General features: G+C 34.9%; 1 protein-coding gene across 2 annotated transcripts in view; it reads left to right on the top strand.

Annotated features, from left to right (window-relative positions):
- The window catches only part of Oamb (Octopamine receptor in mushroom bodies), a 530,847-nt gene that overhangs the window by 265,769 nt on the left and 238,272 nt on the right, over positions 1–26,806 (top strand). The gene's annotated exons all lie outside the window — the stretch shown is intronic.

Below are 26,806 nucleotides of genomic sequence, written 5' to 3'. Positions count from 1 at the left end.
ATATATATATATATGTACATATGTGTGTGTGTGTGTAAGATAAAAGATAGGAAAGCAAACTTCTAATTTTATTTGGCTATAACCTCTTTTATTTAATTTGGGGACTTCAGATCTCTGTCTTAGGAATAGCGGTATAAATCTAACCTGCGTCATTCAAATTAATCATGCGATTTTACGCAAATCCTTTATGCAGATATATCTTGCCCAGTCAAAGTAATTTGTAAACCAAAGCCTTTTTTGACTCCCTCGCTTCTTCCTCTGAAGTACTGCGACACTGTTTCTCGTTTCGCTTAAGCTTTCATTGTATTAAGACGCTTCTGCAATCTTCTGTGTTCGCTTCTATGGCAATAGTATCAAAATTGTTCTGGAAATAGGCACGATTGGAGTGCCCAAGTGAATGTGGCCATAAATGAGAATTTAAATAAACATGGAAGTTAATTGGGCTCGAAGGTTTCATCATCACTCTCTAAGCATCAAGTATCTACGCCATCGTGTTCCTACATCAATACTTCCCTGAAATACTATATATATTACCGTGTAAGACCGAAATTGGAGAATGCCAACTTTCACCGGAGAATGCCAACATTCACCAAATGTGTTGGTGAAAGATCGAATATTGCATTACATTCTTGTACATTAGGGCCCTCACCGGTGTATGTCGACAATCACAGATATGCTCTGGTGTAGGTCGAAAAGAGAGGAGTGTACGTGCTGTCATTGCAAAAGGAAGTGTTCCACAAATGCAGTTGTAAAAGCAAGGACCTCTTGTGCAATTCAAAGTGTCCTAATAGTTTAAGTTGTTGCAGTAAATAAGATTTGAATCACATAATTTATTAAGTTTTTAACTTCTATTATCTTCCTTTCTCATTTTGAATGTACTGTGGGTTTTAAGTTCTTATATTCTTAAGTTTTCATTTTAAGTCTCAAGTGCGTTTTTTCGAGACTGAATTACGGAGAAGAAAAAATAATATTCTTATATGTTCAACATTCACCATTAGCACATGGTGAATGTCGACATTTACCGGTGTAAGTCAGAAATAAGAGTATTTGGAAAATATTTCGGACATGCACTAAGCGACTATGTGAATGTTTACATTCACCGGTGAAAGTCGACATTCTCCAGATTTCGGTGTTTCACCGTAACATATATACTTTTGGCCAAAAGTCAAAAGTCAAAACTCTTTAACCAGCCCTGCGCTATAGCTACAGGATTGAAGTCAATTAAACGTAAAGCATCTTATATATATATATATATATATATATATATATACATGAAATAATTGCAAGGAAAAGACGGAGCAGTGTTGATGCATATTGAAAAGGAAGAACTCTGATTGCATAGTATGCTAATATATTGACTTCATAATATCTAAAAAACTTGGCTGTCAAGGCAGTTTTAATTCCATTTTTATTTCCAATTGCCATGTATGGCCACAGTTCGCTTGGAACTCTGGCCGTGCCTATTCAAGAACATTTACATGTTTGATATTATTGCAATAGGAAGCAGCATAGCGAAACTATGCCCAAGCAGAGCAGAGACAGAAGCTGAAGTGCCTTGTTATGGAAGATGGAAACACACAAAGAGGAAGGTTTTAGTTTGAATTAAAGTTTCAGTTCCCAATTATTACGTCATCGGCACTGCACAGCCATGCAAAAAGGGATGATCCAAAAATTACATAATCGAGAGAACTTATTACGATATTTAGAACAGAGAGAAAGAATTAATGCTTTACCGTTAGTTTAGATTATAATTTTGATTTACACATTTTTTTAATATCAAAATTCCGTCACTGTATTGTAGTAAATTAGTCTTTGGATGATACTTAAGGGAATATATATATATCGAGTTTTCGGTCATCCTGATAAAATAAAGTTTCATTTGGCCTTGGCATTTGGAATTGGATAGCAGTTTCTTAAAATTGTTATGCTCCACGATCATGCTCATAGGAAGAGTTAAGGAAAGTTAATAAATAATGTAAAGCGAAATACAATCTGTCATCATTAAGACATCTCTTGTATTACACATCTTTCCGTCTATGATGCAAATTCTTTAGTGTCTTAAAACTAGCACAGACATTTAAGCATACAGCTTGTTCTTTTTTAAGTTAATCTTAAAAATCTCCACTTATAAGGTAACCTTGCGTTTGCTCTTTTATACCATTATTATGCTACTATATTTATACTTTCTAAACTTCATATAATCAAATGTCTTCATCAGATGCTATATCCTGCAGTTGATGATACGATTCCAAAGCTACATTTACTTCATGCGAAATAATGTAACAAAGTTTCGTTAGCAGAGTCTGGCCAGATTCTGACAATATATTGTATTAGCCAGAGAAGCCCTTTTACAACTTTCTTCACGTAAAGTTCTCTAGTTCTGGGTTGAACGCTATGTCATGGATGTAATTAGAATTCGACTACTTACGCGATGGAATTCTTTATTACAATAATATTTTTTGTTATAGCAGATTCATTGAAACATAAGCTTAAAAATGCTTAGTGACATTTGTATAAAATGCGTATCTTATATTAAAAATGTAGGATTGGAAACATTTTGAGAGCTTAAAAGCTGTCATCTATAAAAAAAATGGAAGTTGTTGGTTTTAGGATTAGGAACACGTGCCTATGAAAACGGTGGGTAAAAGTAAACATCCTCAAGCTCCTTGGTTTGACTGAAATATGAGAATTTTTTTAACTTTCTGCTGCCAAGAAAATCTTGAAGTGTTCTTCTTCTAATAAGATAGAAATCCAATTTTTCCTCAGACACTTCAAATTTGCTCTCACTGTGTAAGTAATATTATTTATGTTTCGATTTTCCTTTGTGTTTACAAAGACTTGTGTTGACGTTTTTGTCCCAGTCTCCTTGATTTCGATCTATGTCATGAGAAAATGCTATAAAATCCATTGGTATTTTAGAATAAATATACGATACTGTTTCAAATTTTTCTGTTACCAAAATTATTCACTAATGGTCTATTATTACATATTATTTAATGATATGCTTGCTATATTAAAATATTTATGCAATTATAATATTGAAGCATCTTAGAATATTATATCGAAGTTTTAGCCTATAAATCTGCACTGAAACACTGAATTCCGTTGCATGAAATTTCATACGATAATTATGATTTTTTTTTTACCTCTTCACTAAACAATTTGTTGCGCGTTGTTTCTTTTTGTTCTTTTAATCATCCCCTCAAATCATAATGAGTAAAGCACAAAAGGCAAGCAATGTCTTTTAAAACTTTAAACTTAAATATAAACACGTGTTGAAATTATTTGATTGCATGCATAATTTAATGCTTTCTTATGCGTCAAATACAAATTTAAACGTCAATTAAGTTTGAGAGGAAATGTGGAGGAAAAAAAAATTAAAGTAAATCAAATGGTTTTATTGTACAAATTTTGTGTAATTGCACTAATAATGTTGCTTAAATGTTTTCATTTAAAAAGTGTAGGGAGAAATAAAACTGTAAAAATAAAGAGAATGGTAAAACATTAAATAATAGTTTTTACCTTATGGGAAAATAAAGGAAGTATTGTGAATCCCAAAAATCAGTTATCACCTTTCAGCGGAAATATCCAACGGAAATTTTTATCTTTTTCCGAATCCATTTCGGGTTTTATTTGTGGGGTGACATCTGTACGTATGGACAGAATAAAGGACTCATTATATAAAAACGGATTGTAAAATGGATTTTTTCGTGATTTCTGTACGTACATACTAGCATATTCCAAAAACGATTAGCCGTAGAATGTTGAAATTTTATATATGGGATTGCTGTAGCATCTAGATATGCACCTTTCTTATTTTTACTTTCATTTACGAAGTAAAGGAAGTTTCGTAATCACGAAGAATTTCGGTTTTCAGATATCAGAGGAAAATATCCATTTTGATCGCTCCCATATCCATTTGATTAGTTCCGTTGTGACGTCTGTACATACGTATGTCGCATAACTCAAAAACGGTTCGCCATAAAATATTGAAAATTTTCCATTTGTGCTTCCTATAATATCTAGTTGTACACCTCCCTTTTTGGATAAATGAGCAAGACCAAAAGTGCCCATTACGCAAAGGATATAAAAAACATGTTACAAATGTAAACTAGAAAATTTAGTAACCTTCCAGTGTTTTTTTTTTTTTTTTTTCATTTTTTATGGTTACCTGAGAATAATTTTAAAAAAACATAGTTTTAGCTATATAAGAGAATTACATTTATTTATAAGGTAATTAAGGGATTTTACGCTCTCTTAATGTTTCAGGTAAAATTATTGGATTAATAATTGCATAAATATTTGATGCTAAGGAAAACTAATATTTTAGCAATTGTGTAACTGTCCACTTTATCAAAGAATTGGAGGTTCGTATTTGATTTAAAATGAAATAAATAAAATGCAACTAAAATATGTATAATTTAATAGGCATACAGGAAGTCATGCGGAATCCTCATCACATTCGTTTGTCTCATTTTATCGTCAAAGTAAACTAACTATCGTCAAAGTTTTAGGTAAGAACTATTTTAAACGCCTTGTTTACACAATTTTTATAAAATAAATGTTTTCTTCTGGAGCACTTATTCAAGGACAGTGATAATCATATAGCAACCGCTGAGATACCTGCGAGAGTATGAATAGCACTTTTCAGAGCGAAGATCAGAAATGACAAATAATTTGCTTTTTTCTTTAGGCGTGGATCATATAAAAATAATAAGAAGATAGGAAGAGGTAATTATTTATAAACCAAGTAATCATGCTGTTGACTTATCCACGGGGCATTATTAGCTTTTTCTAATAATACAAATAAACTCCTTGCAACTAACGCTACATTCTTAAAAAATCATTAATGCAAGAATTAAATGACGTGCAACAATTTTATAAGAAACAAAGAACTGGTTCAAAGAAGATAGTTTAGCTAAAAATTGAACTAGTTTTCTCAGATAACCGTCGTAAATATTATCAGGTTCAATGTTCCGTCTAACCTTCTTCGGGAACATGCAAGGACCTGACTCGGAACAGAGAGCTTACTAAAGCTATGTTCAAAACTGTGGGAAGTAGACAGGATACACAAGAAGGGTATACAAAACCCTTTATTTTTCTCTATTTACAATAATTTCCGTACTTCGGAATACAATGACCTACCACTTGTGGTCTAAACGTAAGAATTTAAAAAATATAACTAAACACTAACTTAACTTTGAAATAATAACGTGGAAGATTGGCCTTATATTAACAGGAAGCTGTATGTAGTACAGAGAACTGTGAACACTACAATACGTTTAAAAATTATCAAGAGGATTGAAACCTCTGGCCTGGAAGGCAACCAGCAACTGAGTAAACATCTAAGGTAAGCGGCCTGCTTCGACTAACTGCTTCCTCTCTCTCGCTTGGCAAAAAGCCACAACTTAAATACTTGGCGTTCGCCAGACAAACTTTGCATAAATACATTAACGCTTATAATTCTGGCCGGAAGTAGAAAATAAGAAGTGATAGTAAAGATTTAAAATAAAATAAACGTTAGTAAAACTTAAGATACTTACATACTTCCCGCCAGAGTTAATTAGTTTGAAACTGAGGTCTAAAACGACCTTGTTGAAAACTTTTAGCTCTAGAATCTAACGCGAGGCCAATCTTTTACAAACATTTTTCGCTAGAAACTAGAAATTTAAAAGAAAGAAATTTGTTTTTACAATAGCAGCTCCCAGGACACACAATTTGTTTCATCTGTACTGCATCTAAACAGGAGCTTTTATTCAAATCTGGTTCCTTCCAGATCTCTGGAAGGAAAACTAGTTTAATGAAATGTTACACAATGAAATGGCAAGTAACATGTATAATTATATTTCTCTTAACATTCTTATTTCATTCATAACTATTTTAGTTATCTCTCCCCGTGCTCTCTGACATGTGTTGTAAAAGAACACCAAACACGAATGTGTTTATGTCTATGTGTTCAACACTTCCTCCTACAATCAAAACACTAACGTGTTAAAAATTCAATATACCAAGACCTCGTAACACACCCTAATTTCAACTCTAAACCCTGAGATACTATTTTGAAAGTGGCTAACTCTGAAGTGTAGCGTCAGAGAGCCTAACTACATCATTCAACCTTTAACACATATTCACCATGATTTAGTCTTTTTACAGTCACACGAATAAAAAAAAATTTTAACATTACTTTCACTTTTACCATATCACGGTATTTCTTAACATTTAAAATAACAGTTCACATTGTATATAAGATCATATTAACGTGCCGTTAATTTTATACATTTGAAAACATACATTAGTAGTACATTGTTAACTTCTATTCTTTTCAAAGCAAGTGCCAATTCTTTCTACATTGAAATAATACATTTCAAAAAGTCTTTCAGACTAAAACTTCTTTCTTGCCAGAATGTTTTAAATAATATTTATACAATAACGTTTTACAATATTTAAGTCTTTACACAACGCTATTATACATCAACTTTAGTTTTACGCGCGAGTAATTGAAAAACATAATACCAAAATCGGTAACAACTCATTTCTCGCCCTTTTGGCGATAAAGGTAGACCTTGCATGAGGTAAATCTTCTTGAAATCTGCCACTTGCAGTAAGAATGAAAGATAAACTTAAGTTTGCAAAGTAACATAAAATTTTACTTATCTTTGTGATATTCGGACATTCTTTTCTGGGCCCAGTCTTGAAAGGTAGTGCAGATTGCTGTTTGATTTATCCTCCTTCTTGTACGGGCTCGCCCTTCAGTGCCTTCCTCTAGATGCTTTCTTTTTCTCCAGTTCGGTCAGCCTTGAATACCTTCTTTTTCGCTTCTGCCTGTGGTCTTGGTCGTTTGATGGCAGCTGGTCTTGGCGGAACCGGGAAACTTCTTTCGTGTTCCTGCTTGGACCTCGTTGCTGGCCGTTCAAATTTTCCTTGTAACTTTTCCTCCGCCGCTGATGGCCCTTCCGCAGTTCGGCGACATTTGCTGCGGAGAGTCCTGTCGGATGAGTAGATCTTCCGTTTTAGAGCCGGGTTATAGTTGCCGTAATTTCTCCTGGCTCTCTTTGCATACGTCGTCCTTCTTCATTCTGGGGGTGTTCGTTAGCTCTCTTTTCTGGACGGTGGAACGGCTTCTTTTTCTTGCCACCTTCAATTTTTCCGCGGGGAAACTTTCTTTTCACTTGCTCCTGCCTCTTAATGGCTTGCCCTCGTACTTGTCGTTTTTCCACCTCTGGAGCTTGTGCCTGCGGTGTCTGCCGTGCCGGATCCTGCAAAAGATCTGAAAATATTTGCATTTTATTACGATCATAGTAGGGTTTGATTTGATCAAAGTTTGCGGAGCAGGTTTCACCATTTCTAGCTTTTAACACTACTACAGCGTGAGTTATTTTTTCTATGACATATGGTCCTTCAAATCGCGGAAAAAATTTGGCAGTTTTATCTTCTGGTGCTGCAGAAAGTGAATGCTTAATTTTTAAAACTTCATCCCCTACTTTATAAGTTACTCCCCGTCGTTTCAAGTCATAATAGAGTTTCTGTTTTCTCTGTGCTACTTCAGTATTCTTCTTTGCTTCCTTAATTAGTTTTTCTATATCACCCATTTTAAATTCTGGGGCTCTTTGTTGCACATAAAATAATTTATCTAACGGCGTTATAATCTTTCTGCCTAAAAATAACTCAGCAGGAGTTTTGCCCGTTGTATCATGTTTTGCGGTCCTAAGGGCGAAAGCAAATTCATTGACATAGTTATCCCAGCTTTTATGAAAATTTTTAACATAACTACGGATAATTTTCACTATATTTCTATTGACCCGTTCCGCTATATTTGATTGCGGCCGATACGGGACCATTTTTAAATGACGTATGCCCAGTTTTTGGCACATGTCTTCAAATATATTACTTACAAATTGAGGACCATTATCCGATATAACTTTTAGGGGCGCCCCGTATTTTAAAATATATTTATTTAAAATAGAATCAGTAACTAATTTCGCGGAGGCTCGTTTTATAAGGGAACAATTTCGGTCCATTTACTAAAATGATCAGGGGCCCACCAGCGGCCGAGCGGTAAAGTCGCTGAACACTGGTAGTTCGGTCCGAGGTTCGAATCCCGCGAACGGGCTGGCTGCATGGGCGTTTTCGTGGTTTTCCCCATGTGTAACGTGTATACGAGCCAGTTTCCCTTAGAAAGTCCTCCACGAAAGGCATCCCTCCCCTTAGGCAGATAGCCCTAGTGTGCTTTGCCATAATTAAATACTACATAATTAAATACTACTAAAATGATCAATCATAACAAGGAGATAGCGACTTTTATTTAATTGACTTTTTGGGAAAGGGCCCAATAAATCGATGCCAATTATTTCATTTGGAAATTCCGATTTAATACTATTTAGAAACCCGGCCGGGCGGAAATTAATATAATTAACTGCTTGACATGTTGGGCAGGACTGGACATACGCCCTTGTTAACTTTTGCAGTTCAGGAAAATGGACTGCCTCGCGGACGCGTTGGATAGTTTTTCGAATACCGGCATGAGAAGCTAAAGGGCTGTCATGGGGCTCCTGCAGGATATTTAATCTAAGACTAGCTGGAATAACAGGTCGAAATTCGTTGTTGGAATTCGTAGTTTTTGTATAGAATAATAGACCATCTATTAGTTCGTAATGGGCCGCCCTATTTCTTATCGCCACAATATATTGGTGGCTAAAATTTTCAGGATCCTTTAAATACTCATAAATGCTTCCAAACTCAGGATCTTTCCCCAGTTCGGTTATTACAGTTTCTCGGGAATTTATTGTACATGCTGTGAGCATTGCCACCTTTACAGTATTACCTTGTTCATCTATTTTAATTCTTGATAGGGCATCTGCTACGATATTTTCCTTTCCGGGGGTATGCTTGATTACCAGATTATATTCTTGTAGCTTGAGTGCCCATCTTATTAACCTTGGGGATACGTTTTTCCCTGAGTACAATCTAGTTACCGCCGCATGATCAGAGTACACTGTTATTGGCGATTTTCCAAAATAGACTCGGAACTTTTGCACTGCTAACAGAACTGCAAGTGCCTCTCTCTCGGTCGCGGAATAGTTTCTTTGTGTTTGATTTAAAGTTCGGCTAAAAAATGCCACGGGCTGCTGATTTTGCGAAAGTACCGCTCCTACCGCATAATCCGAAGCATCCGCTGAAATTTCTAAATTCTCATCCTTTTCAGGAAATTTCAACACAGGGGCTTGCGTTAATGCTTGTTTTAATTTTTCGAAAGCACTATTGGCTTCGGCCGTCCACGAGAATCTTGCCTTTTTCCTTTTTAATTTTAACAATGGCTCAGCGATAGCTGCAAAATCTTTTATAAAGGACCTATAATATGAACAAAGTCCTAGAAAAGAAGAGAGCTTCTTCGCCGTGTTTGAAGTCGGATACTTTTGTACAACGATTATTTTTGATTCGTCTGTCTCTATTCATTTCTGAGATATTTTGTAACCTAAATATTTTAATTCAGGGGCCGCAAATTTGCACTTTTCGACATTAACTTTTAGACCGACCTCATTTAATAAAGAAAACAACTGTCTTAAATCCTGTACATGTTGGTCGAGATTATCACTAGTAATAATGATATCGTCTAAATAGATAAATGTGGACTTTCCAAGAACAGGTTTTAACACAATGTCCATACATCGCTGAAATGTTGCCGGCGCCCCTGGCCAAACGGCTTACGCAAAAGTGCATAAGTGCCAGACTTGGTTATAAAAGCAGTCTTAGGCACGTCCTCAGGCCTAACCCCTATTTGAAAATAACCAGTCGTCAAGTCTAAAGTCGTCATATATTTGGTGGATGTTATGTTCCTTAGAATCTCGTCAATAATAGGTAACGGATATACCGGATATTTAGTTATGGAGTTTAATTTACGGTAATCAATTGCGAATCTCCACCTTTTTGGATGTGTCAAAGGATGGTCATTATTTTTCTTACATAAAACCACCGGGCTAGCATAACTACTTGAGATGGGCGTTATGATCTTTTTACGTAGCATATCGGTGATATGCCATTCTATAATTTTTTCCTTATTCTTATCATACCGGTATGCTTTGTGGCGAACTGGCATTGAATCTCCGGTGTCAATACTATGGTTAGTAACCTGAGTAAATCCTGGAATATCACTAAATAACGAAGCAAATTCACTTACCACTTGTCGGATTCTTCCTTGCTCGTAATTAGGCAGGTGGTCAAGATTTAACATCGGCGGTTCAGCCTTTTCTGCACGAACTGGTTTCATTGTCAGCTTAAGGGACGCTTCATTAAAATCCAGCGTTGCTTGTGCCTCTGAAAGAAAATCTATTCCTAAAATTATATGTGCTTGCAGATTCTTTACTATAAAAAAATCACCTTTACTTGTTCGTTCTTGATACGGACATATAGCGGTACTTTACCTATACACTTACATAGTTCTCCTTGCGCCGCTAACACTATCGTATTATCCGAATTATATATGCGGTATTTCCGAAAGTATTTCCTAAAAAAATCTTCTGCCACACAGGAACACTGCGCGCCTGTATCCAGGAGTGCGGTGGCCGGGATATTATTCACCAACACTTCAATCTTCGGAAGAGTCAAATTTTTCACCATTACTGTATTTAACTTGAAGGAAGAGGGGTTTTCGTGGCCTTCGGATTTCCGCACCCTCTCGTCAGCAGAAATCCGTTTTAGTTTAACTTATTTTTCATTTCCGTGTTTTCCTTCTTTTTCCCCTGGCCTTGAGACTTTTTTCCTGGATTGCTATTGAACTGTCGACGTTCGCCGGCTGTTTTTGAATGCTCGGGTTTCCTTGCCCACTGATTCGCTTTGCTTCCGTAGCCGTGTGCTTGAGTTTGCTGTAGTCTTGGCGCACCAAATTGGTTCCGCAGTTGATATTGGCGTCTTCTTTCAACGTCCGCCGTTCTTCTACTTTCAAACTGGATTGCTAGCTCAAATAACTTTTCCAGTGTAGTCGGATTTCTTAATTCAATAAAGTCTTGCACTTGGGGCAGTAACCTCGCCAAAATCACTTGAATTATCTCAGGATCCGGAAGGTTTCCATACAAGAGCTTGAAGACGTGAATTTTTCTTAAAATAAAGCTTGAGAGGTTTTCGATTCTTTGTTGATATATACTAAAAAGTTCCGTTTCTAATTTCGCACGATTACTTACAACAGGGAAGGCTTTTAGTAGGGCAGTCTTGAAATTCTCGTAAGTATAGGTGGGACTTCCTGCTTGACCCAAGAGACTTCTGCCTATACATTTGAACCAATTAAGCGCTTGGCCCCTCAGAGCGCTGGTAGCTAAGGTAACTTTTTGAAATTCGTGCACGGGGTAGAGCATGAAGTGGTCATCCAATTTTTCCAAAAAACTGGTTACCGGTGAGTTTCCATTAAATGTTGCTTCTGGTTTCATCGAAGCGCGCATGGTCTGGACGATGTAACCAAATCCTTCCTGGGCGGCAGCTGGCATTTCTGGATTCTGAGCCGCTTCTGCAGGCAGCACAGGTTCTTCTTGAAACTCGGCCATGGTTATTCTTCTTCGTTGGGCGCCACTATCAGGTTCAATGTTCCGTCTAACCTTCTTCGGGAACATGCAAGGACCTGACTCGGAACAGAGAGCTTACTAAAGCTATGTTCAAAACTGTGGGAAGTAGACAGGATACACAAGAAGGGTATACAAAACCCTTTATTTTTCTCTATTTACAAAAATTTCCGTACTTCGGAATACAATGACCCACCACTTGTGGTCTAAACGTAAGAATTTAAAAAATATAACTAAACACTAACTTAACTTTGAAATAATAACGTGGAAGATTGGCCTTATATTAACAGGAAGCTGTATGTAGTACAGAGAACTGTGAACACTACAATACGTTTAAAAATTATCAAGAGGATTAAAACCTCTGGCCTGGAAGGCAACCAGCAACTGAGTAAACTTCTAAGGTAAGCGGCCCGCTTCGACTAACTGCTTCCTCTCTCTCGCTTGGCAAAAAGCCACAACTTAAATACTTGGCGTTCGCCAGACAAACTTTGCATAAATACAGTAACGCTTATAATTCTGGCCGGAAGTAGAAAATAAGAAGTGATAGTAAAGATTTAAAATAAAATAAACGTTAGTAAAACTTAAGATCCTTACAATATTAATATTAGATAATTATTAACTGTTTGTTTATTAAATATTTTAAGCTAGAAATTATTTCTCTTCTTCACTGTTAAGCACTGTTAAACAACTTTGGAAGCACAGAGTAGCGATTCTTGCCGCCCATTCCAGATAGTGGTTATCGAAGCTAATTGTCGTACCGAAGGGACCGGTTTCGAATTCCGGAGAAGGGATGGATGTTTGTAAATGTATAGTGGCATGGGGTCACTCTAAATATGCGGAGATCTGAAAGTACTCTCGAGAGGTTGAAGGTAGAGGAAGAGATGTGGGAGATCCTCGTTCCCATCCCCCACCATAGTGCTCTCATCAAAATGTGGGGCGGAACTGATCAAAGTCGTATTGTCACATGTGTAGTGTTCACGGTTCTTGCCAACGACAGGCACAATCTTGCACTTCTTACCACTGTGAATTTCGTGGGATTTTTCTGGTGTTATTGTCATACAAGTGAGATAAGTCACAACAGAAAAAACAAGCGATTCGCTTTTACAAAATTTCGCTTTTTTTCATTTGTCTTCTGTTTCTTGAAAGTTTCACAGCACTGAGCTAATGATTCATGGCTGTTATTAAAACTTTTTTGTGAATTTCAAATAACATAAACTTTGCAATCAAGTATCTTTACAATCTCCTCGCAACAAATAACTTTTTAACATTTATATGAGAAAATATTTTTTGTACTAGAAAGAAGGTGTATTATTTTCCGTCATTATAAAGTCGTGCCTTAACAAAATGTGGCACGATTGTGTGTTGGAATGAGAATAATAATAAAAATCTAAAGCAGTCCTAGGCAAGTGTTGGCCTTGAGCGAAATTTGAGACCTTATTTATATATAGATATATAATAGGCTTCATGCCGGATACATATAGGCTTCATGCCGAAGAGTGGCACAATTAATGTGTCTTCTTATCGTAATGTAGGGTTTATATTTATTTTAACTAACATTTATTGTAAGTTTAAGCTATCTTTCCTGTCAAGCCTTTACTTTCCCCTAGAATTGCCAATGCTAGACTATGTAAATTGTAGTAGAGCGCGCAGTATATTCAAATTTAGCAGAAGTAAGTTGAGTTTAAATAGAAGGGAAACGAGATTGTAAGCGTGCTTCTTGAATCGCGAACGTGAAGGTTTCTAAGTGGAAATTTAAGAACCGCGCGTTTCGGCCTGTGTGTCTATCTCGGCAGTTTTTGCTGAATCCTTCAACTGCTTAATCAGTAAGCTCGCTGAATCTCAGCTGTATTTTAGAACGCGGTTAGGTTAGTTAAGATTTCAGAGCCGTGTAGGTAGTGATCTAGTTATTTATTCATCCAGTCATTATTTTTTAGTTTCACATTTCTGTTTTTGTTTAACCGCCGGGTCGGCGTAGTTTGTGAGCGTCAAGTGAACGCAGCTGTTATTTCTAAAGTGGAATAAAAAGGGCTTTAAACCCTTCTTACGTGTTTGTGTAAATTTACAGTTCATAGCAGTCACTACCACAGTTGCTGACAAGTTGGGGCCACACAATACTACAGTGTGAAACACTAAAACGATTGCTACAGTCACTTAAAAATCGACAATCAGGTATACTGTGAAAGGCATTGTGCACCTGCATGACAATAGAAGACCGCATGCAGCAAAACAAATGTACGACCTTCTGGAAACATTTGGTGGGAAGTATGGGATCACCCTTCTTATAGTTCAGACCTTGCACAGTGTGACTTCCATCTTTTTAGTCCTATGTATGCAGAACTTTCAAAGCAACGATACCACTCGGATGACGAGGTGAAAGCTGCAACCGAACAATGGTTATGGGAGAGTTGTAGGGATTTCTTTGCAGAAGGCATCGAAAAACTTATACCACGGCTCGACAAATGCTTAAATAAGGGAGACAATTACGTTGAAAAGTAGATTTTGAATGGAACTTTAAGATACAAATAAAGTCATTGTAAAATTTCTATCTTGTTTATTTTTTAAGCAATACAGCAAACGTTTTGACTGATCCTCGTTCTAAATCTGAAAAGTGATATTGCATGTTAATCTGTTAGTCTATTTCAAAAAGAATTCTTCCTGACGTTCATAGGGGCAAACATCCGTAAAGTATGTTGGATGAAGCAAACATAGCACTGGCTTTCTGGGCTTGCGATAGAAAATTTGGGAAACTTGGTTTCGATAACGATTTGTAAAACTCTAATTTTGGAACGTTTGGAAACAATCGTTTGAGGTAATTATTAGATTATAACTCAATTAAATCAAGTCCGGTCTCACTGCTTCATAATTTATATTGGAAGGCATATGTAAAAATATCAACTTCTGTTCGCTCAAAAACTGCTTTCAAACTGAAAATGCAGTTTTCTCAATCCATCTTCATAGCTTTTAAGCTTGTCTTCATTTATTGAAGGTCTTAAATTTAATCTGGAAAATAAGAAAAGTCGTTCTTTGCTAACTGCCCAGCAAACAGACCAAATTTTAGCTTAAATTTTTTAGGTGGATCCAGATATTGGAGATAAACAGATTTTTTTCTTTCCATCTTGAAATTGTTCATATGACAAACGAGTTCTGTAATGTGTTTCTCCTAATGACGAGTTTAGAAGTGTATAGACCTTGGCCACTACTAAGGTCGGAAGCGATAGTCTCCTTATTATGGAGGCACCTAATATGTGGGCTTCTATGAAGCAATGAAGTTTGCGTTCTATGAAGGGATGGGTAAATTATATCCGTGCATTCTCTGGGATTCGAACCCGGGACCTTCGGCACGACAGTTAGTCTCACTAACCGTTTTACCGTCTTGGTGGCATACAAAAATTATGTTATATAAATGTATTGTGTATATATATATTTTTTTAATTTACGGTGGCCCTAGTTTGTCCTTCCCTGTTCTACAATATTGATAAATGTTTAAAATTTTCATTTTTTCTGCAATGCTTTTAAAGCATTAGTAATAATTTAAAAAGCAAGTTTTAAGAAAGAAATATTTCAAAACTAAATATATGCAAGTTCATTAATAAAGATATTAATTAATTTCTAATCATCATGCTGAAGAATACATGTTTTCCTTTAATGTTAAAAATATTGCGCCACTTGATTAGTTTGCTACTGAAACTTTTACGCTGTTTGTTTTACTGAAAACATCTATAGCCTAATTATAGTAAGCGATTAATTAGCAACAGTTTAGAGAACAAAAATTTCTTAATAATAGTTTCCTAGGACATTTTATAAGGACTTTACTGAATGTCAAATTTTGAGAATTTTAGCAACACAAGTAATCCTCAAATTGAATAACTTATTGGGAATGATTTAGCTCAAAATTCATAGAAATGTTTATTTCATAGCGAAATACTTGATAATTCAATATCTATACAAATGATTATTTTACAACAACTCAATGGAATTCTTTTGGTTCATGATACAAATGTCTCAGACTCCTAAAACTGAAACTTAGATAGTGTCGATTTTATTTAGATAATGTCGATTCAAGAGTAATGTTAATGAATGCTTCATCGCCGATGTATTCTTTTATCCATGTGGATCATGTGCTTACACAGTTGCAAAGGTTTTTAATTCGTAAACTTTTATAGATTATTCGAGAGGATTTTGGACATCGAAATTTATTAATTATATATATATATATATATATATATATTAGGATATATATTAGATTTATATATAGCACTATTCTAACATAGGTATTTTGACACAAAATCGGAATTAGGATTACTTCAACTAAACTAGTGTGCAAAACGTAAGTAACTTTTCTGACTTTCGCCGTAGTTCTACAAAACATTAACTGGGATGCATGAAACTCATACTAGAGACGCACAATGTGATACTTAAAGGATGAGGAAAATAAAGTGGCAAAAATATTAATAGTTCGCATACAGTGCGGAACGAACTGGAAAAACCTTTGTTAAGAGATTAGCGTTGATACAAAAAGTTGTCTAGTAGGAGGAAGAACAACAATTCGAAGAGCCCTAAGTAAAGGATATGACCTCTTCTAATCGCAATGGTTGCGTTGCACTGTCTGGCGATCTTAAATAGAAGATTATCTGACAGATAGGATAAGAATAATCATTCTTCAAAGAGAATCTGTTTCCGTTCTCTGGCGTTTTCTGTGGGTAGCATTGTACTGTCAGCGTCTCCTTAAAGTATCCACCTATGTTCAATTGGATTTAAATCAAGGAAGCACACTGATCAATCTGTTTTGTGGATGTCTTTACTTTACTGGAGCTCCTCAACAGCATGGGACCTGTGTGGTCGTGCATTGTCAACCATAAAAACAAATTCGGAAACAATGGCACCTCGGAAAAGACACACGTGAGGATTGATAACGTCATCAAAATAACGATGTCCCGTAAGTGAACACCTGTCGAACACCTGTCGAGCACCTGTCGGAGCTTCGTCCATCTGTTCATCATAACACCACTCCATGCAAGCACACCAGGACCACTTCAGTGTTCTCCTTTCTTAATATTAGTGAAATGAAGGCATGTTCCTACCCATTTTCATATCAACTAATCATCGGTAAAGAGGATGTGACTTTATTGATGAGGTGTTCAGGCTTCGTGTTCTCTAGACCACTGTAAGCGGTGCGCAGATGAGCTGCTGTCAATGGTATGCAGGGTTCAGAACGGCAGGCGAATAGGCCACCTTTAAGAAGTTGTCTAGTCAGAATAAACCTGGATACTTGTCGCTCGTTTGCCGTGTGCACCTGCTGAGTAATATTACCATATGACTGATTTCTATATCCTTTCGCCTGCAAGGCAATATATCAGTCGTCAGTCACAATTGTTTTCTTTCACTGACCACCACCAAGCTCTCTTACAGCTATTATCTGTCATTTAGAATGTTTTCCAAGATCATGAATCAACACATTTTTCAGTTCCAAACTCATGGGCAGCAGATGTCAAACTACGCCCCTCCTCAAACTCACCATTCATTCTGCTATATATAAATGTCTCCTGATGTTTCCGTGTAGCCACGCTGAAAATATTTACTTACTTTCAGTTGTAGAAAACTGCCTGGAAAATGCGCCCGCTCTCTTATAAGCTGCCGTATACTGAGCGCGCTGATTTCTTGCATTTTGCGTGTCCTGATGTTCTAGACCTAACATGTTCTGACTTCGTGGTGCTGATATTTCCATATATATATATATTCTACTTACTGAGGTAGTCTATCATTATACTGATTGCAAAACGCCCGTTTCAATAATTTCATGGTTGCATGTTGAAAATGAATTTGTAGTGTAAGATTAATATTAATTATGAAGTTTGGTTACCTTCGCACTTGTGAATGAAGTTAGATTTTTTAATGCGAAATAAACAATTCGTAAAAATAAGCATTTTTATATCGATAATGTAGTTGAACAAGGTGTATTTAGTATTTTTAACATGAATTTATGTAATAAATCATAAACATCAGAAAATGAAGAATCTTTTATCCACGTCTGTGTCTTGGCAATTGAATGGGATAACCGCAGCATATATTTTATTGCATGTCTTTCCTAAACACTAAGGTGTTTCTTTTAGAATTCCTTCTACAGAGAATACTTTTCTGTAAATAGATAACTCTCAAATGCTTGAAATTTCAAGTACTCAGATGCTTGATTTCTTTTTTCGTTTTACCTATACCTGTTTCTTGAGGTAGACGTTACTAGGGTAATTATTACGAACTTAATATTCACATTAGGGTACCTATACGTTTTTGCATTACGTTTAGTGGTAAAGTGACCTTGAAAAAGATGTGAGGCCTTCTTTTAAAGTTTAGTGAAGTTGATTATAACAAATCACACGTGGGCTATTTTTCTAAAGAAGAGAGATTTGAACAAACTGGGCCCAATTGTGTTACACATGATATAAAAAAAGGAAACCTTGTTCGTTGTTAACGCATTTACTTGCTTGGCGTTCCCGTATCCTCTGTGGCATATAATACTGACATGGAAAAAGATCAAGTTTTAGTTTTTGAAATACCGTATACATTATATTGTACTCTAGCGTGTGTAATCTGCACCCTTAATTTTAATGTTTTGGAGACATGAAAGCAGCTAAATTGGAAACAGTACTTTCTACACACTCAGACAAAAAATTTTATTATCGGTCAAAAAGCTCATGTCTTTTCCACATTTATCACCTCTTATTTACTAACAGAGTGGGTATCAGAGTAGTGTCCTTCCTTACCAGCATCATGATCACTGGTACTTGTATCCCGCAGCATGTAATCCTCAGAGTCATCTAGAGGACTGAAAATTCTACCTTTCAAAATCTTTTAATGGTTTATTTCAGGCTTCCCGCTTTCTCAAGCTACCAGAATACGTCGATACGCTCGCTTCCCACTCGGGCGTTTGATTTTTCATTTTGGTGTAAGATCAGAGTTTCTAGTACTCATTCAATCATTATAATGTCTTCGGAAGAAACTTATTTTAAATAACACGTTGCTGTGTTACCAAATGTTTGTATGTACACTGCTCAAAAAAAAAAAAAAAAAAAAAAAAAAAAAAAAAAAAAAATGGGACAGTGCTATATATCCCGTTCTAATGGGCCGATTGACAAAATTCAAACTGCGTTTTTCATGTCTCCAAAGCGCGACTTAGGATATATATTAGATTTATATATTGCACTATTCTAACATAGGTATTTTGACACAAAATCGGACTTTTTCTGAAATAACATACCAATTCTTTTACATATTTCGATTCTACGACTCAAATTATGCCAGAATACCAAGTTTTGTAAAAATCGTACGAATAGTTTTTAAAATATTAGCTCTCAAAATTTTAGCTCCTCAATGTTAATTGAATTTGGCAAATATTTATTAATATCTCTTTTTTTATTAAACTTTGTTGATTTTTTCTCTCAAATTTCGAAATTTTGGTTCATTCCAAATAAAATTTACCCATTTTTTGCGTTTTATTTTTTAAATTTCTATTTTTAAATAATTTCTATAGATTTTTCGAAAAAAAAATTTGAATTATAACCTATAAAATTTTTACAATCATCTTAAAGTTGGTGCATTTTTAAGCATATCTGCAAAAAATTAGACTTTTTTATTCAAAATTTTCTAAGATATACACGAATTTACATAATTTCGCGTTTTGAAATTTGGCACCTTTTTTTTGAGCGATAATAACGCCAAATGTGGTCTATGTATTTTTGTTACATTGAATTGCCACAGCTATTTTTAACCTTAAACTTCAAGTAAAATTTTACGGAGAATTAATTATATGACATTTTTTCCCTCAATGATGCGTAATAAATATTTATTAATACTATATGAAAGGCTATTTTTTAAATTATAGATGATATTATTCAAATTTTTAACTATTCTTTTTTTAAATTTCTCTCGTATCTTTTCTTTTTTTTAAAAATTTAAGAGTAAGTTTTTGTAAGAGTAAGTTTTTACCTTCGGCGTTTTATCGTCTGCTACTTTACTTCGTTTAAATCGAATTGTCTAAAACTGAGAATTTTCGTTTGATATATATTTGAATTTTATGACATTAACTGCATGATTTATTTCTAAACAAACTGTTGCTTTTGAAGTAGCTGAAAGAGCGGCTGATACTATCATCCATATTTTTAAAGCACAATATATTTTTATAGAAACATAATATTTAGAATAATCATTTTTTATAAAAGTCAAATTATGATATAAACATACAACCCTCTAGAGACTGAATTAATGGAAGTTCAATGGTTATGTAGAAATGATCTGCAGCTACTTAATGGCTGGATAAGTCAGCAGATTCTGTGGACAAGTAAGAATAATTATATAAACGACACCAACATTCTGGATTCAATAAACAACGAGGATACGATGTTTACTAAATGAATTTAAGAAGTTTTAAAACATAAAAAATCAACTCATTTTTTTTCCTAAAATGTATTTTTGTGCGTAGCGTATTTTCATTATATCCTTAAAATTCTAATTTAGAATGTAATTGTCAAGAACTGAATCCTAATCATTAGTAATATAATAAGTAATTATTACGGTTATTAATAAATCCTTCTTATAAAGTAATCGGAAATATTTCAAAAAACTTTCTGTCTGAATGCAAACATTTTTCTATGCAAATATTTTTAATTTTATATTAATCAAGATTGCACACCATATTACTTATTTCCACTTCAATTCTTACCGTCAGTTCTAGTAGAATTTACAAACAATTATATTTAATTAAGGATTGGATTGGATTATTTAATTATGGCAAAGCACACGAGGGCTATCTGCCTAAAGGGAGGGACGCCTTCGTGGAGGACTTTCTAAGGGAAACTGGCTCGTATACATGTTACACATGGGGAAATCCACTAAACCGCCCATGCGGCCAGCCCGTTCGCGGGATTCGAACCTCGGACTGAACTACCAGTGTTCAGTGTCTTTACCGCTCGGCCGTTGGTGGGCTATTTAATTAAGGAATGACCATCTAAGTTAAGAAACAGCGTACCGTAACAACATTTCAATTATTGGCGCCGTATCTTTCATGTTACTCCCGATTGGCTAGCTACATGATTTTTAATGAGTATTCGGATTTTACTAGTAACTTCACTTGGAAACTCCGCTTAAACTAGGTTAGTTGGTTATTGGAACATAGAAAGAACATGGGAGCTATTTGATTAAGATGCTTTCATACAGAATCTTTGTAAAGAGAACCTAAAAAACTACGAAAACCAACCATGCAGCCTGGGTTACACTGAGCAGCAAACAATTAGTATTTAACAATCTTTTTTTTTTTTCAAATGCTAGGCAACTGATGAGGCTCCAATTAAATCTCCAATTTAATATTTTATTTGTAAATATTTAAAATATTGTTGCATTCTTAGACACAAAAAGCAGAATTTAAGTTTTGTTAACTCGTTAGTAAACTACCAAGCTGTAGTGCAAATGAATATTCAATTTCTTTGGCAATAATTGTATTCACTTAATATTCTTGGAATATGAGCTAAAGAAGGAACGCTCTCGGAAGATTAAAGAAGTGTTTAAATCCAGTGATATTTGGTTTGTCTTACAAGTTCAGGATCAAAACGATTCTGCAATTGCCCGAGTAGTTGACTTGTAAATGGATGGGAATTAAGCAGATGACTTTTAATCTTACGTTATTCAGCCAGAAAACGTATTCCAAATGTTTTGTATTGCATGACAATGCATCTTTTCATTATTCAATAACCACTCGGAGAACTGCTTGTGTTCCGAAAATAAGTATGTGTACTTAATCGTCCTGCATGTTCTTCAAATTTGTCTTCTTGTGTTTTTTTTCTTTCCCAAAAACTAAAGTTGCCTCTCAAAGGAACGTTTTTGGACATTGAAGAGACACAATTAATATGACATCTACTTTTAGAGGCATCTCAAAAACAGATCTCTACAGGCCTTCTCTTCCATTACATGTTGTGCAGTCAGACAAAAAGTTACATCAACGTAAATTCTATAATCTATTTTTATTACATTCTGATTACTTTATTAACATACAGTGAATATATACTAAATCTTTTACTTTAGCTTAAGTAATTCGGAATTTTTGACGGAATTGCTGTCAGAACTAGGACTTAGAAGATAAGTCAAATTAAATATTTCGATAACCCAATAAATTCAAGTTCGAAATTTCAATATTTTATTTTCGGAGGGAGGGGAAATGTTTTCAATTTTGGTCCATTATCCTAAGTATATTTGCTTCGATTCTTTATTTTATCCATAAAAGCAAAAATCTTACGCTTGGTTTACGCATAGCTTCAAATTAAAATTTAATAATATACAGGGTGGTTATAATTAAAGTTCCACATTGAAATGGTCATAAAAGGAAAACTACTGGATCAAATGTTATCAAACTTGGTAACCGTGTAAAGGAGATTATGGGAATTTATTTTCCGCGAAAAAAAGGAAGTTCGAAACCTCACCACCAGGGGGGGAAATGGCGCTGTATGCAATAATGTTAAACGAAATATGGGTCGGAATCTAACTTAACCATTTGTTAAACGGGTTTAATATGTTGTATACCCTTAAGAAACTTTGAAGTAGGCAAATTACCATTTAAAGACGTTAAATTCGATAAATGTCAAGTGCGCCATCCCTGTAAGTGAGAAATTCGTCCGTGAAAATCACGAATTAGCGATTAGAAAATGTGAGATCGCAAATCACTCTCACAAGTGCGTACAATCTGGAAATCGTTTTCTTACAGATCGCTAATTTGTAATTTTTTAAGCCTGAATTCGGCACTAAAACATGAAGATACTGATTCAAAACGCTTTTAATCGATTTGGGCCAAAGAAATCTCTCATGTTATCTATCTAGTTCCATTGCATTCTCCTACTGCATTCGATTGCATAACAGTCATTTCACACCGTTTACTGTTGAATGACAGCTAGTTTTATAACAGAACCATTTTTTTCTGAAGAGCAGTCGAAAGCTAGACTACTGCGATTGCAGCTCACTTAGAGTCAATATTAAAATATTTCGTGATACATGAACTGCAGTAACGTGGCATTTTAGATACTACGATTTTTATGCAGGGCTGGGCACCACCTCAAGAGTGTCGCATAGTTACTTAGGCAACATTTCACGAATGAACGTCTTATAGGCCAAAACTTCCCCTCTTCCTACCAGACCTCAACCTCTGTGACTTTTGTCTATGAGGTTATCTCAAAAACACTGTTTATGGTGATAATCTAAACAATTTGGCAGAAATGAAAAATGTGATACACTGATAACTTTCCTCCTGATATGCTATGTGTAACGTGTATACGAGCCAGTTTCCCTTAAAAAGTCCTCCACGAAGGCATCCCTCCCTTAAGGCAGATAGCCCTCGAGTGCTTTGCCGTAATCTAATAAACCAAACCAAAACCAAACCTGATAAGCTAAGAGCTGCTGTTGAGAATGCAGTAACATGATTTAACTTGCTTTCGGAAAATGCTAGACGCTACATTGAACATGCTTTGTAACACGTTTCGGAAAATATTAAACACATTTTAAACAGATGTTTTCGTGTCTTATTTCATTTAACAATATTGCATACAGCGCCATTTCTCCCCTGATGGTGAGTTTTTGAAGTCTTTTTTTTCCGCCGAAAATAAATTCCCATAACCTCCTTTACACGATTCCCAAGTTTGATAACATTTGGTTCGGTAGTTTTCCTTTTATGACCATTTCAAATTGAAACTTTAATTATAACCACCATGTAAATTAAACTTTAAAAGTTTGACAGTTTGGTTTAAGTCCCAGCTTTAAAAATTTATATATAAATATAATCTTTTATATTAATCCTCTTAGAAAGAATGTTTTAAGAAGCTAATTTTTCTCTCGCGTTATAATGACTGTATAAAAAAAACATGATCTTTAGTATGATTTAGATTGTTTCAGCCGATATAAGAATCGGGTTACTCGGTGGTACAGAATAAACCCTGCTGGACTGTTTTATTTCTTTGTCATTTAGCAAAAATCTTTTAATTAAAATATTTATCCTTTGTACTTCGCTTTAATCTTTATTTATAGCTAAAATGACTAGAAAATGAAAAGCTGTCTTTAGCTGAAACGTAATTCATACGTTAATTGAATTTTAAAAAATTGACAAGAATGCAAAATGTATGGAAGTCTAGCAGTCGAAAAATCTTAATTTTCTTGTGTGAGCACTGAAAATAACTGTAGAAGGAAAGAAGAAAATTAGGGAGAAAAGTAAGCAAAAATTTGCAGGGAAATTTGGCTGTCAGACATACCAAGATGTTCAAAAAGTTGGACGCTTTCGAATATACTTTCAGGATACTTCAAAGAGTTTAGGTGTTCAAAGAGAAAACACTTGGACGTGTACACCAGCAAATACCATCAATTGAGCTTGTGTTAACAGAAAAGACAAAACTATATCATTGCAGATTAAAGTGAAGAGCGACTGGTTTTAAACTATATGGTTGTGTAAATTACGTTATAGAACATCATATCGTATCATAAATGGTGAATCCAATGATTTTCTCAGTCGAATTATTTGAAGATTCAGGAGTTTATCCAGTGATGTATGTGGATGTCACCTAAAGATGTTTTTTTTCCCTTCCTGATGAAACAGAGGCCGAGCGGTAAAGTCGCTGAACACTGGTAGTTCGGTCCGAGGTTCGAATCCCGCGAACGTGCTGGCTGCATGGGCGTTTTCGTGGTTTTCCCCATGTGTAACGTGTATGCGAGCCAATTTCCCTTAGAAAGTCCTCCAGGAAGGCATCCCTCCCCTTAGGCAGATAGCCGTAGTGTGCTTTGTCATAATAAAATAAACCAAAACCTTTTGATGAAACCAGTCTTTCCTTTCATCTCATACCTTCAAAATGTTTAGCCTCTAAAGGCTCTGACGAAATACTTCGTGAAGAACTTTCTAAGGGAAACCAGCTGTCATACGCGGTACACATGAGAAAATCCATGAAAACGCCCATGCAACCAGCCCGTTTACCGGGGTTCGAACCCCGGAGTGAACTACCAGTGTTCAGTAACTTTACCGCTCGGCCGTTTGTGGGCCTTTATGAAATGGAAGGAGATAACTTTATTTAAAATTATTGTCAGAAATACCAAAATGTTTCGAAAAGTTGGATACTTTTCAATATACTTTCAGAATGCTTAAAGAAAAAGAGAAGAAAAATAAATTTTTTCGTAAAATTTAGTATTCGTATTTCTTTAAATTTAAAACTTTTCAATCTTATGATATTTGATTCTTGCGATTTCAAAAATAAAATATTTGACTAAAATATGAATAATATTTTAAGAAACCAAATGTAGGATAAAATTGTGTAAAGCAATGGGCAGAATGATAAAACTGTTTAAAGCAGTGTATGCAAGGTCATCCTAAGTTAAAATATCGGTTATACATCTCTCTTATTTATATATATTTTTTCTGAACGGAACATTGAAAGGCGTGTAAAACTGTGCTTTACTGTATTTTCTCTTTTAATATAGCATGCAGTTTTCAAACGCATCGTAGTCTGGGTTACAAAGTATTCTTCCGAAAGAAACGCAGTTCAAATAAATAAAATCAAATTCTGGAAAACTGATATTAATAAATATATTTAAAATGCTCAGTTCGAAGGAATAAATAGAAAATTTTAAAACAATTATCTGAAGAGACAATGCAACACAAACAATTAAAATAAAAGTATAAAAATTTAAAAATGACCTAAAATAATAACTATGACGAAAAATATATATAAAGAAAACTATTTGAAAAAAAAATAAAAAATAAACGCTGCACCTTTATTTACGCAGTTCGAATAGGTAAATAGAAATTTTTAAAACAGTTATTCGAAAAAAAAAACAAAAAAGTGCAACTTAAACAATTAAAATGAAATTCGAAAAAGAAAAAATTACTTAAAATAATAAGTTATAATTAAAAATATAATATAAAGAATATTATTTGGAAAAAAGGAACGATGGTGACTTTTTTTCCTCTCACTTGAAAGGAAACTAGGTTGCCATATATCAAGAAGTTCGCCAAGTAAAGTATTCTTGGCGCAAACTGACAAAAAAGTGCCAACATAAATTTGTGAATTTCTCCGTAAATTTCGCTCCAAATTTTACAAAATTTCATATTTAGGCGTAATTTGAGTCGTAGAATCGAAATATGTAAAAAACGTGGTATGTTATTTCAGAAAAAGTCCGATTTTGTGTCAAAATACCTATGTTAGAATAGTGCTATATATAAATCTAATATATATCCTAAGTCGCGCTTTCGAGACATGAAGAGAGCCCACCAGCGGCCGAGCGGTAAAGACGCTGAACACTGGTAGTTCGGTCTGAGGTTCGAATCCCGCGAACGGGCTGGCTGCATGGGCGTTTTCGTGGTTTTCCCCATGTGTAACGTGTATACGAGCCAGTTTCCCTTAGAAAGTCCTCCACGAAAGGCATCCCTCCCTTTAGGCAGATAGCCCTTGTGTGCTTTGCCATAATTAAATACACCAACACCATCGAGACATGAAGAACGCAGTTTGAATTTTGTCAATCGGCCCAGTAGATCGGGAGATATAGGACTGTCCCATTTTTTTTTTTTTTTTTTTTTTTTGAGCAGTGTACATATTTCCAGTCATTGGCGGGTATATGCTGCACCCTTAATATTCATCTGCTTTCTTGTGAAAAACAAGAATTATAGAACCCTTGTGAATTATAGAACGGTTACACCAGAAAATAGGGTACATTCTCACCACAACCAAACAAAAAAATCTCAGCAGTAATAATATGATAATTCATATTTTGTTTTACCTGCAATCAAAGGATGTATAAAACAACTTTTGTAATATTCGTTTAAGTATCCGTTAAGTAAAAGTACTAGATAATAGAGTTTAGTTTGTAATATTCTGTAATAATATTCTAGTACTAGTTTGTAATATTAAGTAAAAGTACTAGATGAATTAATAGAATAGTTTCACAGCTTGTTTGCAATATAAATATAGTTTGCTTTTGTATAAGGATCTATCCAAACGTTCGCAAAAGCTAGGAAGGGATACAATCGTCTAAACGATTGCAGACCTGCATACAGTTTTTGACATAATTTTAATTACCGTGTGCGCTCTTTTTCAGGCAATGAATTTCAAATTCTTTTCAAATTCTTATGATTTTTTACTATATATTGTTGTGTTTCGTGATTGAATTAATTATGTAAAAGAATGACGGTTTAAAATTTCGTGAAAACGGTACAAAGGTGCTGTTGAAGCATAATAGGCTTTAGCTTCAACAGC

This window comes from Stegodyphus dumicola, chromosome 2 (genome assembly GCF_044657685.1).
Source record: "Stegodyphus dumicola isolate Sdum_Otavi_A_Nest chromosome 2, ASM4465768v1".
Lineage (NCBI taxonomy): Eukaryota > Metazoa > Arthropoda > Arachnida > Araneae > Eresidae > Stegodyphus > Stegodyphus dumicola.
Note: the sequence above shows the minus strand (reverse complement) of the source record. Positions and strands in the feature narration are given on the sequence as shown.